Source organism: Daktulosphaira vitifoliae, unplaced genomic scaffold (genome assembly GCF_025091365.1).
Source record: "Daktulosphaira vitifoliae isolate Bord-2020 unplaced genomic scaffold, ASM2509136v1 Scaffold_2, whole genome shotgun sequence".
In the NCBI taxonomy this organism is placed as follows: domain Eukaryota; kingdom Metazoa; phylum Arthropoda; class Insecta; order Hemiptera; family Phylloxeridae; genus Daktulosphaira; species Daktulosphaira vitifoliae.
In genome coordinates this window covers 19230004-19246338 of record NW_026099573.1, presented here as the reverse complement: position 1 = coordinate 19246338, position 16335 = coordinate 19230004, and positions in this window count along the sequence as shown.

Here is a 16335-nt window from a genome sequence, read left to right as displayed (position 1 = left end):
CTTATAACAAAAAAATGAAACACAATTAAATAAATATGAAAAAAAAAATAGGGGAATATCTGCTGCGTCCTTCTTCTACTTGGTTCTGAACACTGACCGTCGTTGTGACTACCAGAGGGTCTATTTTTGAATCGTCCGTTCGTCAAAAATTATATTTTAGGTAAATATGTTTGTCTAAAAGGCAAGTGTAAGGGTCAAAACTTTCTTTTGTTATTTATGACCGTCCATTCGACCCACCGTTCGCTAACGGATGGTTCCTATCATCCGTCGTAAACGAACGTTTTTTATTGTTCTAAACGGTCGTCCGTTCGATGTTTCATACGTTCCGAAAGTGTTCACGAACAACGTTAGCCATATAAACCTACATTTAATAAAATCTGAACGTATACGTTCGTGAACGGACGATTCAAAAATAGACCCTCAGCAAAACCTTCATTACCTCTCAGCCTGGTAGGTAGTACCAATCCCTTCTGTGACGTTAGGCAGTTGGTCAACCGGTCCGAACTACCTGCCTCTCTGTTCACCGACAAAGCATTTCTTATGATAGTTATTTAATCACTGTCAGATATCATCTATACTTGTCCCATCTATGCTTCCACACTGTGCCTCGACCCCACTATGCTACCTTTTTTTTTTAATTACATATTTTAGTTTTAAAAATGCAAAAAATTTAAGAAACCATTAAAATGCTTAAATTTTAATAAAGCCCTAGAAATAAAAAAGTTAAGAATACACATAATTAAAATAAAATGCTCAAATTAAAAATAGATAAAATATGTGTCTGCATTAGAACATTTTATTAACTTTTAGGTCTTTTTAGTAAATTATATATTCAATTTTAGTGATTAAAGCGTAGGTTTTAGTATTAAACTAAAATTTCAAAACATATTTTAAATTATGTTAATCTTTTTCACATTAAATTTTACTTTTTTGTATATTGTGTCTTTTTGATTTATTTAAAACTAAAATAATAATAATATTGTGCTCATAATAAGTTGGTTTAGTGCTATGATTTATCAATTTAGCTTATTATACAAACTATTAAAAAAAAAAATTAATATTTAATTAATTAAGGTGATGATAGCTCAATTGGATACATTTTGTGATCTTTTAATATAATCTTTAGAGCAAAATCGGTTTAATAGAAGCGAGAGTATAAGCATATTAAAATAATAAAAAAAACAATAGCACAGTGGGGTCGAGGCACACTGTAGACGAGGCATAGATGGGACAAGTATAAATGTAATCTGACAGTGATTAAAATCACTATCATAAGAAACGCTTCGATGCAAATCTGTAGATAGTGTTTAATTTTAAGAAATTGGTGGATTATATAAAAGCAAAATTTTAACTCAAAGAAATTGCAAAAAATCATTGTCACAGACAATGACTTATACTGAATCGACAAACGTTCGTCGCATACATTTTTTGATAAAATTGGCAATTTAAGCTGATTCGAATGTCAAAATTAATTTTTTTGACTTAAAAGAAAAAAAAATTGAAATAAGTTTATTTTTATATTCTATGTCAATTAGATTTACACAATATTCATGAAAATCAGTTTACCCCCTTAAAAGGTATTTTAAAATAAATTAAAATACAATACCAAGAATTTTAATACAAAAATAGTATATTATTAAATTTGTATAGAATATACAAATATCAAAAATTGAGTTTTAAAAATTGGGTTCAAAATTTAAGGATAAGGGTTCCCATTGTTCGTAACAATTGACTTGTTTTTCTTTATTTATCGAACATGTTGTATAGAAGGGACTATTTCATAGAAGTTTATTAAAATCATAAGACGGAATTTTTAGAATAAATTGTAAAATTTTGTATCCATGAAAGTACTTTGTCGGCAAAATTTACTTCACACCCCACTAAAATTTACTACTAGGATCGTTCCTGTGTACAGATTGTAGCATCATCTTCATCTTTTTTTATCCAATGATTTTTTAACTGCTATTTAGAAAAGAATAAAAATACTAGTTGTACTATGATATAACCAGTATTTTTTCACTGCAATAAAGAGAAGCAAATCAGTTTGGGATTTACACCAACAATATTCATATTGTTTGAAACATTATGGCTTATTCAATGACAGCATTTTAACTATCATAGCGTGATCGTTACACACGACACCCCAAAATCATTCAAATAAATTTTTCTATGAAAAATGTAGTATAAATTAAAAAGTTATATTTTCTTTGTAGTTTTAAAATTAGTTTTCTAGACTTAGTTCGATTTACTAACGCGCTATCAATATATCAACATATTCAATTTGCATTTTTATTACAGTTTAATGTTCATACTACGAAGTACTTAAAAAATGTGAAGCTTATTAAAAGATTGTTTAATGTAGCCACAAAAACTAAAATTTGAGGCCATTTCTCTTGTCATACAAAAATCTGTTATATAAACCTGTTCTCGTATATGCACTAAAACTTTTAATGGTAGCCACTTAAAGCAACAAAAAAATTTTCTGAAAAGAAAAAAAACAATTACTCATCAATTCCAATAAATTAAATTATGAATATACAATGTTACAATTATAGTTTAATTATTATTTAAGTAGTTGGTATCTTACCAGTATTAATATAGGCTCTGGTAATTGTATCCCAAATAATATAAATAAGAAGTGAAGATAAGAATACTTCAATAGAACGACCTTTCAAGTTAAATAAAACATACTCCCAAAGAATAATTTTATTTAAAATAATATACCTATTAAAAAAAAATAATAAGTTATAAAAACTAATTAACAACTATGCTTTAGGTATAAAAAATTATATAATTTACTATTATATAATAGTAAATATACTATATTTATAATTTTTTATTATTTTAAATAAAAATATTTTAATACAAAAGAGTATAAAGTTTTAAAATTATTTCATAAAAATCAATAGATATTTATTCAGATTTCTGGAAAAGAAAAAATATAGGGAGTTCAAATATTTTTGTGTAAATGACAAATTATTATTAGTTATTGCACTTCCGGTTAGTATGAACTCAATGTTCAAAAATGTTTATTGAGTTATATCAATTTACTATTAAGTGCCATTTAATAAATTATATAGAAATTAACCTTTTAGTGTTATAGTGTTCAAATGTTTGATCAAGTACATGTTTATGCTTTGTAAAATATTTATTATACTTATTAAAAAGACATATTTTTTAAAAATTGGAAAGTAAAAATGCATGATATCCATCATCATTTATTTATTGTAACTATTTGATATAGTGAAGTAAACTTGACATGATATTTTATAAGAATTATTTTATTTTTGTTATTATTTAAGTTATAAAATAATTGTGTTTTGGATATTGGGTATTTTAGACAACCTAGGTATATAGATTCGTGTTTTGCTTAAGAGAAACTACTGTGAATAGTTTTATTTATATCTTAAAATTACTTAGGTTACATGTAAGCCTGTCCATCATAGATTAAAATGTGCCCTTTATTGGTTGACTTGTGTAAAAATCTTGATTTAATTTTATAAAGGTTACAAATAATTACAAAAATGAGTCGGATGAAAATCGTATTTAATGTATAACCCTGTTAATTGTTAAACAGTGAAAACCTTAAACTTAATACCTATCATTTATTTAAAATTTGAAGTATTGAAATATAATTCTCATTCAAATAGATGCAATTATTTTTAACTTAAAATGTTTGATAAATTTAAATTATTGAGTAGCACAATAGAGGGATTTTCATTAAAAATAAACAGTTTTTTAGAGATAGTATTTCAATGTATACAATGTTGAGAAATACAAAGTGGCCCACCACTCACTGACAACTTAAATAACTTTTGATCCAGTTAATATATTTAGTTGATTTTTTTTTTAAATAATAGTTATACGTTAGGTCTATAGCTATATCTCAATAATTAATTTGTTTACATTTTATTAAAATTATTAATTATTTTAAAATTTTAAATAAAATGTAAAAAAAAAATCTAAAATAGCTATTTTGTAGAGTAGAATTTAAGAAAAATTTTAGTAAAAAAATATCTTATTAATATTGAGTAGTAAATATTCTGTAGCGTTTTGAAGTTTGTGAAAATTTGAATTTTCATGTATTATTTTACGGTATTAAACATTGAAATACGTATTGAGAAAAGGACAGAAGAAAACGCTATCTTTTCATGATTACTGTGTATACATATGATGATAATGTTGTGGTGACCCCCGCCACTATCAGCAGCTAGTCATCTTCAGTGTTACCGTTTTTATGTCACGGGATTATTTTATTGTATTTTGTTAAACATTGTTGGTATTCGTCGTGAGTTTTGATTATGTAATCGTCCCTACCTGTGTACCTTATTAAATGTGATTTTTAAATTAACCATCCTCCCTGTCTAGTCAGTCACCGTTCGATCTCTTAGAGTTTTGTTTGTCGCGTTACCTTGTATAATTTTGTACGCCTTTATATTTTACCGACGAATACGTTATTTCTGTTTACAAATGTTATTTATAATCGTGTATAATTTATTCGAACTAGTATTTAAAATTCAAACTAAATTATATACCATTAATTCTATTACAAAATTCTTTATTTTTTTTAAACAATCACCCTGGAGTCCATAACCTCCAAAATGTGTATACATTACAAACTTGGCATTAATACCATGATAAGAAATTAGATAAGGCAATTATTACTTATCACTCTCATTCAAAAGTATATTTCATTTTAATGGAACAAGTTACACACCTCCAAATTATAGTAATCATGAAAAGATAGCGTTTTCTTCTGTCCTTTTCTCAATACGTATTTCAATGTTTAATACCGTAAAATAATACATGAAAATTCAAATTTTCACAAACTTCAAAACGCTACAGAATATTTACTACTCAATATTAATAAGATATTTTTTTACTAAAAATTTTCTTAAATTCTACTATACAAAATAGCTATCTTGGATTTTTTTTTTACATTTTATTTAAAATTTAAAAATAATTAATATTTTTAATAAAATGTAAACAAATTAATTATTGAGATATAGCTATAGACCTAACGTATAACTATTATTTAAAAAAAAAATCAACTAAATATATTAACTGGATCAAAAGTTATTTAAGTTGTCAGTGAGTGGTGGTCCACCCTGTATATAAAATGTACCATTTTAAATATTGAAATACAGAAGTAATTTGTATCACATGTATGAATAGAAAATAAATAAATAAAACGATTTAAAATAAGATAGAGCCGAACCCAAATAGTTGGGATAATATGATGATAACGACAATGATGTATGTTAAACATTTTAAACTCATGGAAAATCTTGAGGTGTCCGTTAATAACTTAATAACAACATAACTAACGATAGTACTTTATTAAAATAAATAATTTTGTATTATAATTAGATTTAATCATAATACAAAATGCGAAAATTTAATATATAATTTAACACTTGTATCTATTACAATTAAAATAAATGTAGTTACTAAAATGTATGATTATCTTTAAAAAAAATATACATGCTATTATTAAAATTAATTAAAATAATTATTTATTATTTTACTCCTAAATTTAAATTAAATGTACTTACATTTTATTGAACTTTACAATTAAATATGTATGTGAGAGTGAACAGGGGAAAAAGCAGTCTTGACAAGTTATCTAGTCATTGTAAAAATGACGAATGTCTCGAAAAAATAATTTATAAAAAGAGTAAATCAATCGTTGATCATTTGAAAAAATGTCACAGTAAAAATTAAATAACAAATAAAAATCTCGCGAACTAAAACTGTTGGTCAACGGTTACTGACACGTCTGGTTATTCTGCCAAAAGTTCGTACGTTTAATTCGCGCTATAGTCTCAATGAAAATATTTTATGACTATTATTTTAAAGTTTTTTTATTAATTTGCTAATCAAGGGATAATATGTCTAATAACAATATAAGTGAATAAAACTATTTGAATGTCTATAACCGTTATAACGATTCTTTCATTACAATGAAAGAACTTTGGTGAATCCGTACGATTATTTTGAACATTAAACGGTCTCAGCACTTACTAAAAATTACACAGTTCATTATTGAACATTGAACTCTCCCAGCACTCGTGGGTCGCTTGAACCGACCGTGAACCAAAATAAAGCTACTCGGGTATGATTAATATTTATTATAGCAATTAAATATAGTATGCGATTGCTATGTGATAATTTAGTATTGTAATTTTTTCAGAGAACTTATAAAATATTATAAAGTAGTTATTACTTTTATAGAAAACGTGCATAAAAATTGAAGGGCTTAATACAAAGCATTTCAGAAAATAATTTGTTGTTAATTATTAATTAATAGTTTTACAAGAAATTTCCATCAGATGCAAAAATATAGTTTTATTATTCAATTTTTTGTGCTAGTTTTAAATCTGCAATTAGATCTTTTATATCACCGCTAATATTTGACATTATTAATAATTATTTAAAAACGGTAGCACAGTGGGGTCGAGGCACAGTATAGACGTGGCATAGATGAGATAAGTATAGATGATATCTGACAGTGATTAAAATCACTATCATAAGAAACGCTTCGATGCAAATCTGTAGATAGTGTTTCCTTTAGAGAAATTGGTGAAATATTTTAAAAGCAACATGAACTCTTATTTCTTTAATTATATCCTGATTAGTAGTTCTTTGATTTTAAAATATAATATATGAATAAATACTAATTATAGTTTTTAAATTTAGTATGAAATTGTGAGGCCAGCTATGATGTATGGTTAATAGTGTTGGGCGGTTGATAAGAAAGTAGAGCAGAGAATAAGTGTAGCAGAGATGAGAATGCTTAGTTGGATGAGTGGAGTGACTAGAGAAGATAGGATAAGGAACGAGCATATAAGAGGAAGTATAGGTGTTGCGTCAATCGTGGATAAGATGACAGAAAATAGACTTAGATTGTTTAGTCATGGTATGAGGAAAGAAGAATCGAAAGCTGTAAGAACAGTTATAGAAATGAATGTTGAAGGAAGAAGAGATAGAGGAAGACCAAAAAAGAGATGGAGGGATGCTATTGAATGCGATTTGAGGACAGCTGATGTGAGCGTAGAAGATGTGGGAGATCGTGTCAAGTGGAATCTTAGGATAAGGGTGCCCGACCCCAAGTAGTTGGGATTAAGGCAAAGAAAAAGAAAAATATTACCAGATATTCCGGTGGCAATTGACATAATATGATTGTTATTTCGGAATGTACAATTTAGCGTTTAGTTGGGTTTAAATAATATAGCGTCAAATCAATTACCTACTCTATCGGTTGTATCTCAATATACACTACACTTTAATGATACAATAAATAAATAAACTCACACATACACACATATGCATTTATAACATTGTGTCTAATGTAAGTATAACATGATTAAAAGTAACCGTAAAATGAAAAAAATGGAATATAAATTTTATTACTCATATTAAATGTAATGTAACTCGAAAAAAATTTGTTTAAATGAAAAAATATAAGATTATATTTTTATTTATAATTGTCTTTTAAACAACTTTTGTACGAAACGATTTTTTGTAAGTTAAATATTTTTTGAGAAAATTAAAAAAGCTCATATTTTGGACTTTTTTGAGGCTGTAAAAAAAAAGCTCAATTCCAATCTTGAGGACTATTAGTATGTCATTATACATATTTTAATTCAACTTTTAAAAAAACAAAATTTTTTCCGCAATTTTTCCTTTGTTGACAGGCCTAGATGTCAATTTTAAACTTGTAATTGAGCTAAAAGTTATGGTAATATATTCAATTTATTTTACTATAAACTTTCATAAATCTTTATCAAAAATTTTTCATCAACTTTAAAGAACCAAAAAAATAGGTTAAAATTGAAAATTTGGACTGATTATTTTTAACATATTAAAAATCAAATCAGTAATAATTTGAAAACAAATTTTTTTTTCTTTTAATTATTATTTTATATATATAATTAGTAATAATATAAAAAATTAGAAGTGATAGAAATAGTCTACTTGCAGATTTGAAAACAACGCGAAAAGTTGATTTAGAAAAGTATATTTTTGCTTCTGATGAAAGTTCCTTGTAGTCCAGTGCATTTTTTTATAGTAACAAACAGTTTTTATTGAAAATTATTGTATCAAGCCCTTTAAATTTTTATACACGTAAAAGTAAAGCAAAATATAACTTCTTTATTATTTTTATAATTTCTCCGTTTAAATTACAATATTAAATATCAATTTCATACTAAATTTAATAATTATAATTAGTATATATTCAAATATTATATTTTAAAATCAAAGAACTACTAATCATGATATAATTAAAGAAATAAGAGTTGATGTTGCTTTTGGAATAATCCACCAATTGCCTAATTAAAACAAAAAAAAAAAAAGTTTGTTGGGAATTTTTTCTGCTATTCTGCAAAATTACTCCTTCGTTGACTAGAATGAATCATTAAATAGAAAATTTTATGAGAATTAAAACAATGTTATTTTTAAGATTAATATGCAGTCAGAAAGTTTTATAATTATTATTTATTGTAAATTTATCAGAAAAACTCATTATTTTTTGCATTTTTATCGTAATAGAACACTTAAATAGAAATCATAGTAATCATTTCTAAGTAATTTTTGATATTTAAAAAGATTCTACTATTGAAATATCCAGAACTGAATTAATTTTAATGATTTACTTTAACTAAAAAAAAAAAAGTTAATATTTTGAATCCCTCTTGTGGGCAGGTAAAGGGTTAGATTTATAAAAAAAACCAAATGATAGATAAAGACATGCATCTAAATAAAAAAAAATATACTGATTTGGTCATTTTTGATAAAGTTATAACAATTAACAAAGTTATAAGTTTTATACACTGGACTACAAGGAACTTCCATCAGAAACAAAAATATACTATTCTAAATCAACTTTTCGCGATGTTTTAAAATGTGCAATTAGACTTTTTCTATAACTTCTAAGTTTTAATATTATTAAAAAATAGTTTTTACATATAAAAAAAAATAATTAAGAACAAAAAAAATTGTTTTAAATTAATACTGATTTGATATAATATTTAATATTAATTTGATTATTAATAAGTTAAAAATAAGGAAAATGACATATTTAACCAATTTTGTTAATCGTTTAAAGTTGATTGTTGTAAATGTTTATAAAAAAAAAAAAAAATTTATTTTACCATAACTTTTAGCTCAATTGGTAAGTTTGACATTGACATAATTAAATAGAAAATTTTATGACAATTAAAAAAATTGTATCGTTAAGATCAATATGCAGTCAGAAAGTTTTATAATTACTATTTATTGTAAATTTATCAGAAAAGCTCAATATTTTTTTGCATTTTTATGGTAATAGATAACTTAAATAGAAGTAATAGTAATAATTTCCTAGGAACTTTTGTTGTTTGTTGAAAAGATTCTATAATTGAAATATTGAGAACTTAATTAATTTTAATGATTTACTTTAACTAAATGTACCAATCAAAACAAAGTTGTTAAAAAGATTTACTCAATTGAGTTTATTATAAAATTTGATTATATTTGTAAAAATCAATTGTTAATTCAGGAGAAAAAACAATCATTTTTTTTAGAAATGATTTATATAGCAACACGTTAGAAAAAAATTTGAATATTATAGTCTAATAGTAGCACACACAAACAGAGTAATAAAATTATTAAATTACAAAGTAAAATGATTTAATTTTGTAGTTGAAACCTATCATATCAAACTTCATTCGTTAATAAATATTTTGAAAACATTAGAAATTAATGATTTTAATTGTCTTTATGGAGACGATGTAATAACTAACTGTTTAATTGATAAATTAGAATTTTTTTTTCAATTTTTGAGAGTAATATCTTCAACTAGATACGAATTGTAGTAATTTGACGTATTGTTGAAAAAAGTAGGTCAAGTTAGAGCAGAGAAAATAAATGATAGTCACAAAAAAATATCTTCTCGGCTTTGCATCGAAGCGAAAACTTAAAATATAGTAAAATAATTTTAATACGAATAAGAAATTTCTTCTTGCAAGGGGCGACTAAAGTGATGGGATCCTTGATCTTTATTGAAGTTATTGAATCTAAATGTGATAAAAATCAAACGAGTTAAAATTTATACTAACTTAAAAAGAATTAAGAAAAAATGCAAAAAATTCATTGCCATATGCGGGTTGGAACCTCGTACCCCAAGCGTGTAAAACATAAATTTTACCAACTCGGCAACCGTACGTTGCTTCCGGCGGTTGAAAAATTGGCTATTTAAGCTAGTTCAAATTTCAAAGTTATTTTTCTCGACTTAAAAGAAACAAACATATTTAAATAAGTTTAACTATCTATACTATATCAATTTTAATTTATATAATATTTATGAAAATCTGTACTCCCCTTGTCAGGTATTTTAAAATAAAATAAAATACAAAACCCAGAATTTTAACACAAAAATAGCATATTTTTGCATACGGTAGTCATTTTTACCATGAAGACAAATCCAGAGGTCAAATTTTTTTTTTTCACATTAAAGTATATTACATAAGCTTTAATTTAAGATATATTTAAAAGTGTCAGTATTTCCGGAATACTTTCAAAAATTAAATTGAAAATATCGTAGTAACAATACGCATGTTTAAAGTTTTGACCCCCCTTGTTAAAGGGGTATGATCCGATTTACAAAAAAAGCGTGCCAGATGAAAGGGGTATATAAATATTTATTATAAAAAAATAATAATATTGATCCATACATTTTTCCAAAAGTTATATAAAATATAAATTAAATAATATAACATATAAAATCGAGATTTTTTTCACGGAAATCGTACGTTTTTCTTTAACTTTGATGTCCGTTTTCACCACGAAGACAAGTCCAGAGGTCAAATTTTTTTTTTTCAAATTAAAGTATATTACATAAGCTTTAATTTAAGATATATATAAAAGTGTCAGTATTTCCGGAATACTTTCAAAAATTAAATTGAAAATATCTTAGTAACAATACGCATGTTTAAAGTTTTGACCCCCCTTGTTAAAGGGGTATGATCCGATTTACAAAAAAAGCGTGCCAGATGAAAGGGGTATATAAATATTTATTATAAAAAAATAATAATATTGATCCATACATTTTTCCAAAAGTTATATAAAATATAAATTAAATAATATAACATATAAAATCGAGATTTTTTTCACGGAAATCGTACGTTTTTCTTTAACTTTGATGTCCGTTTTCACCACGAAGACAAGTCCAGAGGTCAAATTTTTTTTTTTCAAATTAAAGTATATTACATAAGCTTTAATTTAAGATATATATAAAAGTGTCAGTCTTTCCGGAACATTTTCAAAAGTTAAGTTGAAAAAGTTCTACTTTCTATACGCATTTTAAAAGGTTTGCACCCCCCCTGTATAAAGGGAAATGGTCCGATTTTAAAAAAAAGTATGTCGAATGAAAGAAGTATATATAAAGTATTTATCATTAAAGAATAAAGTTGATTCATGCATTTTTTAAAAAGTTATAGCAACATAATGTTAAAAAATGTAAAATATAATATCAAGAATTTTTTCACAAAAATAGCATATTTTTGCATACGGTAGTCATTTTCACCATGAAGACAAGTCCAGAGGTCAAATTTTTTTTTTTCAAATTAAAGTATATTACATTAGCTTTAATTTAAGGTATATATAAAATTGTCAGTCTTTCCGGAACATTTTCAAAAGTTAAGTTGAAAAAGTTAATTTTTTGTAAAAAAGTTACCATTTTGAAACCCCATCCTTTGGGCTGTTAAAGGGTCAAATGTTCACAAAAATATATAAAATGATAGGTAATTATCTAAGGTATCTATAAAAAAAAAAATTATATTGATTCGGTCATTTTTAAAAAAGTTATGGCAATTTTAAGTAAAAAAAATTGAAAAAATATCGAAAATTAGCGATTTTTAAATTTGTAATTTTTTGGGGGATTTCCCCCGTTTACGGGGAACGAGGGAATTTTTTTCAATTTTTGAGGGTAATGTCTTCGACTAGATACGATTTGTGATCTTTTGACATATTGTTCATCAAAATCGGTCCAGCGAGAGCTGAGATTGAGCGTTCACAGACACAAAAAAAAAAATAAAAAAACACATCATAGTAAAATTAATACCTTCTCAGCTTCGCATCGAAGCTAAAATTATAGGATAATAAATATAAGGAATATAGTTCTGAATATTTCAATTGAATTATCTATTTAAACACTAAGAGTTACATGATTAATATTTATATTGAAACGATTTATTACAATATAAATTCAAAAAATATAATAAATGATTTTAACGAAATTTCGGGCTTTCTTTTATAAATTTACTGTTAAAGGGTAATATCCACCAAATTTTTTTTTTTTTTTTGGCTTAAATCATGCTAAAACTATCCTAGAATCAAAATCTTTATCGCCCAATTACTGATTTGCACTCAAAATTTGTTTAAATCAATTTTTACCGAACAACTTTTATGCTCCAAAATCATATTTTTCTCTTATTTTAAGTATGCTCGTTTTTTTTAATTTCGTGGGTTTGTAAATTAGTAAACGTTACCTATGATCGATATCGTGTTTTGAATTTGGTCAACGTTATATCATAAAATGTCGACGGACGAGAATCCACAGCACGAGAAGTAGACTTGGTGTTTTTGGCAGCGCAGTAAAGCGCTTGGTACTCTTGCAACATACACCCAGAGAAAAACCTCGATATATATAATAAATTCATTGTTCAATTTGATAAATATATCATTACTATTGAATCAATGATATATTTATCAATATGATATTTTTTTTTCTTGTCTTGAACAATAATTATTTATAAGAATAGTTATTTTGTTCGTATTAATAAAACATTATCATAAACCCTTGATAAAATTTCTCTTTCAATTTTGATTGAGGTTTTTCTTTGGGTGTACGAGCACAAGAGTCCAATGTATGAGGATGTTTTCAAGGCGATAAAACCCATTTATAAAGAACTCAACTCCGACAACTTTCTGTCACGCTGCTTGGGTGCGTATTCTCAAAATAGTAACGAGTCCTTCAATGCTGTAGTGTGGTCAATTGCTCCAAATTTTTTTTTGTTATAGGTGGAGTTGGGCACGACTTCTACTGCTCACCGCGGAAGAACTTTTTTAAAAAGCGGTTCACGACAATCGCTGCACAGCCGCCATTTTGTAAAAAAAATAACGAAAAAATTTTTTTTCTATTCTCCAAGAGTTTCATAATCCAATAATATATTATTTATATACTTTACATCTCAAATGTCCTTTAAAAAAAATCATGAAAAAAGCCTTGTTTTTTTTGAGCATTAGGTGGATTACCCAATTATGATAATTATACAAGTTTTTGACTATATCAATATGGCTAATTAATATTACCATTAGTTTTTTATTTTACTCCACCTTCAAGTTTTTTCATTTTTACCCTAGTTTCCTTTTCTCTACTGTCTAATATGTTTGTCATATTATGAGACCAACCAGTTACATAGCCCATTGATGTTATATACAGGGAACTTCTATGTTCTTTAACAGAGTCAGTAATTATTTTTTGTGTCAGGTCTATACTACGCTGGAACACTAAAGCTACCTACTTTAACTGAATTTAAATAATGATATAAGTGACCTAAAATATAGGTGGAATGATTTATTTGGTCAATTACAACTAATGTTTTTTGGCTAAAGTATTAGAAATACATTTTCTAACACTTCCTATTACTTTATTAGCAATAGTTTTATCATTAATATCAAGAAGATTTTTATATGTCAGACCTTACAATAGCCATATTACAATATGTAAAAAGTACTTTATGCAAAATCGAATTACTTAAGTTATGATTTTTATTTATATTTTCTATCTTTAATCAGTCTTAAAACTTAAGTCATAACTTAAAAATAAAATTTTGTCCTTGAAATTTCTTGTATGACGAAATTGTGTAACTTTACGTACATAAATAATTATTGCAATACTAAAATAAAAACCAAGTGTTTCTCTCAAAACTCATTTGTTTGTATTAAAAATGTATAAAATGGAAGATTAACGTCGATTATTATTACTTTAGTATCGTTATACTATAAATAACAAATTTATTTTACAGATTTAATAGTCTTCAACTATTTAATTATTTATCTCAAAAAATGTTATTTCGATTCTTCATTTTAAATTTTTATAATTTTTGGATTTTAAATCAATGTTCGATGGTTTTCTGTAGTTCAAGTTCAAATTCAGACATAGATGACAAATATGTTATCAATGCATTCAATACTATTCGTCAACAGATTGGATGGGATTTTGATAGGTCATATGGGTTCTGCATCGGTGAAAATAGTTATCAGTATTATAATATGAAAGAAATTATGTCAGAAATTAATTCAAGTAATTTTTTAGAAAAAATACCAAGGATAAACAAATTAATAATTCTGAGATACACTGAATATTTGAAAATATTTGGACGTTTATTGAACAGTTTTGTTCAGTTTTGCTACAGGTGTAATAAATACCATTCAGAAGAAGATACAATTCATTGCTCTAATGAGTTGCGGAATATAGTAACCATATCAAATATAATGTTTTTAAAATTTTTATATGTCACTTTTTTCTTAGATCATATCAATTATTATCTAAATACGAATTATAATTTAAATTTAAAAAGTATTATTGATGAAATAGGGTATTTGTATAAAGTGACATTAAAACAATCTTGTAAAATTATAAAAATAAAAACTACTAGGAGTGTACTAAAAAATGTGAAAGATTTTGTTTTTTATACATTAGACAAAAAAATATCTGTACTTGACCAAATAAATAAATCCGCGATATATAATAATCACAATTCAGCTCATGCATCTTTAGAGGTCCAATATAGTATGAACCGGTCACAAGAAATAGTTACTGACACTATTGAACGACATAAAACTATTTTAATTAAATTTTATAAGGAGACACTTCAAGATGGATATTACGATTTGGGCTTTGACGAATTGATTGTTGATAATACTAAGCAGTAAGTTTTTATATTAAAAATAAAAAAGTGTACCTAAAAACTGGACTAACATAAGTTATTTTTTTAAAGAAAANTGTTACTAAGCAGTAAGTTTTTATATTAAAAATAAAAAAGTGTACCTAAAAACTGGACTAACATAAGTTATTTTTTTAAAGAAAACATAAAAATAGAAAAATGTAACTTTTTTAAATCGTTACAAAGATTTAAATTAAAGTACGGCTAGTTTATAATACCTTACTTTTTTTCTGTATATTATGTCGAAATACGTTATATGATACAAAGTTAAGTTTGGACTTAAACTCTACAAACTCTAATAAAATATGGAAAGGATCATTGTAACCAAATTTTACTAATATAAACAAAATTAAATTTCGTAAATAAATATTTAATAACCTGAAAATCATATTTTTTGGAGTCCGATAGAATGGTCATTAGTAGTATAAGAAAAATATTTTTTTAATCATATTTTAGGTCTTCGTAATCATAGCATTTATTCTAATACATATAAAAATAAGGTATGTAAAATTATTTTACATTTATTTAACTTATTAAGTCAAACCTAACACGTATATCAAGATGGTTGAATATTTAAATTTGAAGTCAGATTTTTTTTATTTATCACATGAGATATCCTAATTACAATAAAAAAATATATATAAAGTTCTTTTATTATAAATATGATATTTTCTAAAAAAGAGTTATTACAAAAATTTGATTAAATTTAAAAAAACCCAGCACGAGGGGGGTCATGGCACAGTGGTGACGTGGCATAGTTGGATCAAGTATAATGATCTGCTAGTTCCTTATTAATATCCTGATTAAGATAAAGTATGTCGAATGAAAAAGGGATTATTAAAAAATATTATTTCTCATAAAAAAATTATGTTGATCCATATACTTTTCAATAAGTTATAGCATTATAGAGTTAAAAATTAAAAAAATAAAATCGAGAATTTTCACACAATAATAGCATTTGGTAGCCATTTTCACCGTGAAAACAAAATAAAATTTGAATTTTTTTTTTGCATAATAAATTACATTACATTAGCTTTAATTTAAGATATATATAAAAGTGTCAGACTTTCCGGAAAACTTTCAAAATTTAAATTTAAAAAGTTAATTTTTTGTGAAAAAGTTGAATCCTCCCCTGTAGGCAGGTAAAAAGTCAGATTTATAAAAAAAATATACCAAATGAAAGGTAATGATATCATGCATCTATATTTAAAAAAAACCCAGCACAGGGGGGTCGCGACACAGTGGTGACGTGACATAGTTGGATCAAGTATAATGATATCTGACAGTGATTAAAATCACTATCATAAGAAACGCTTCGATGCAAATCAGTAGATAGTGTTTAATT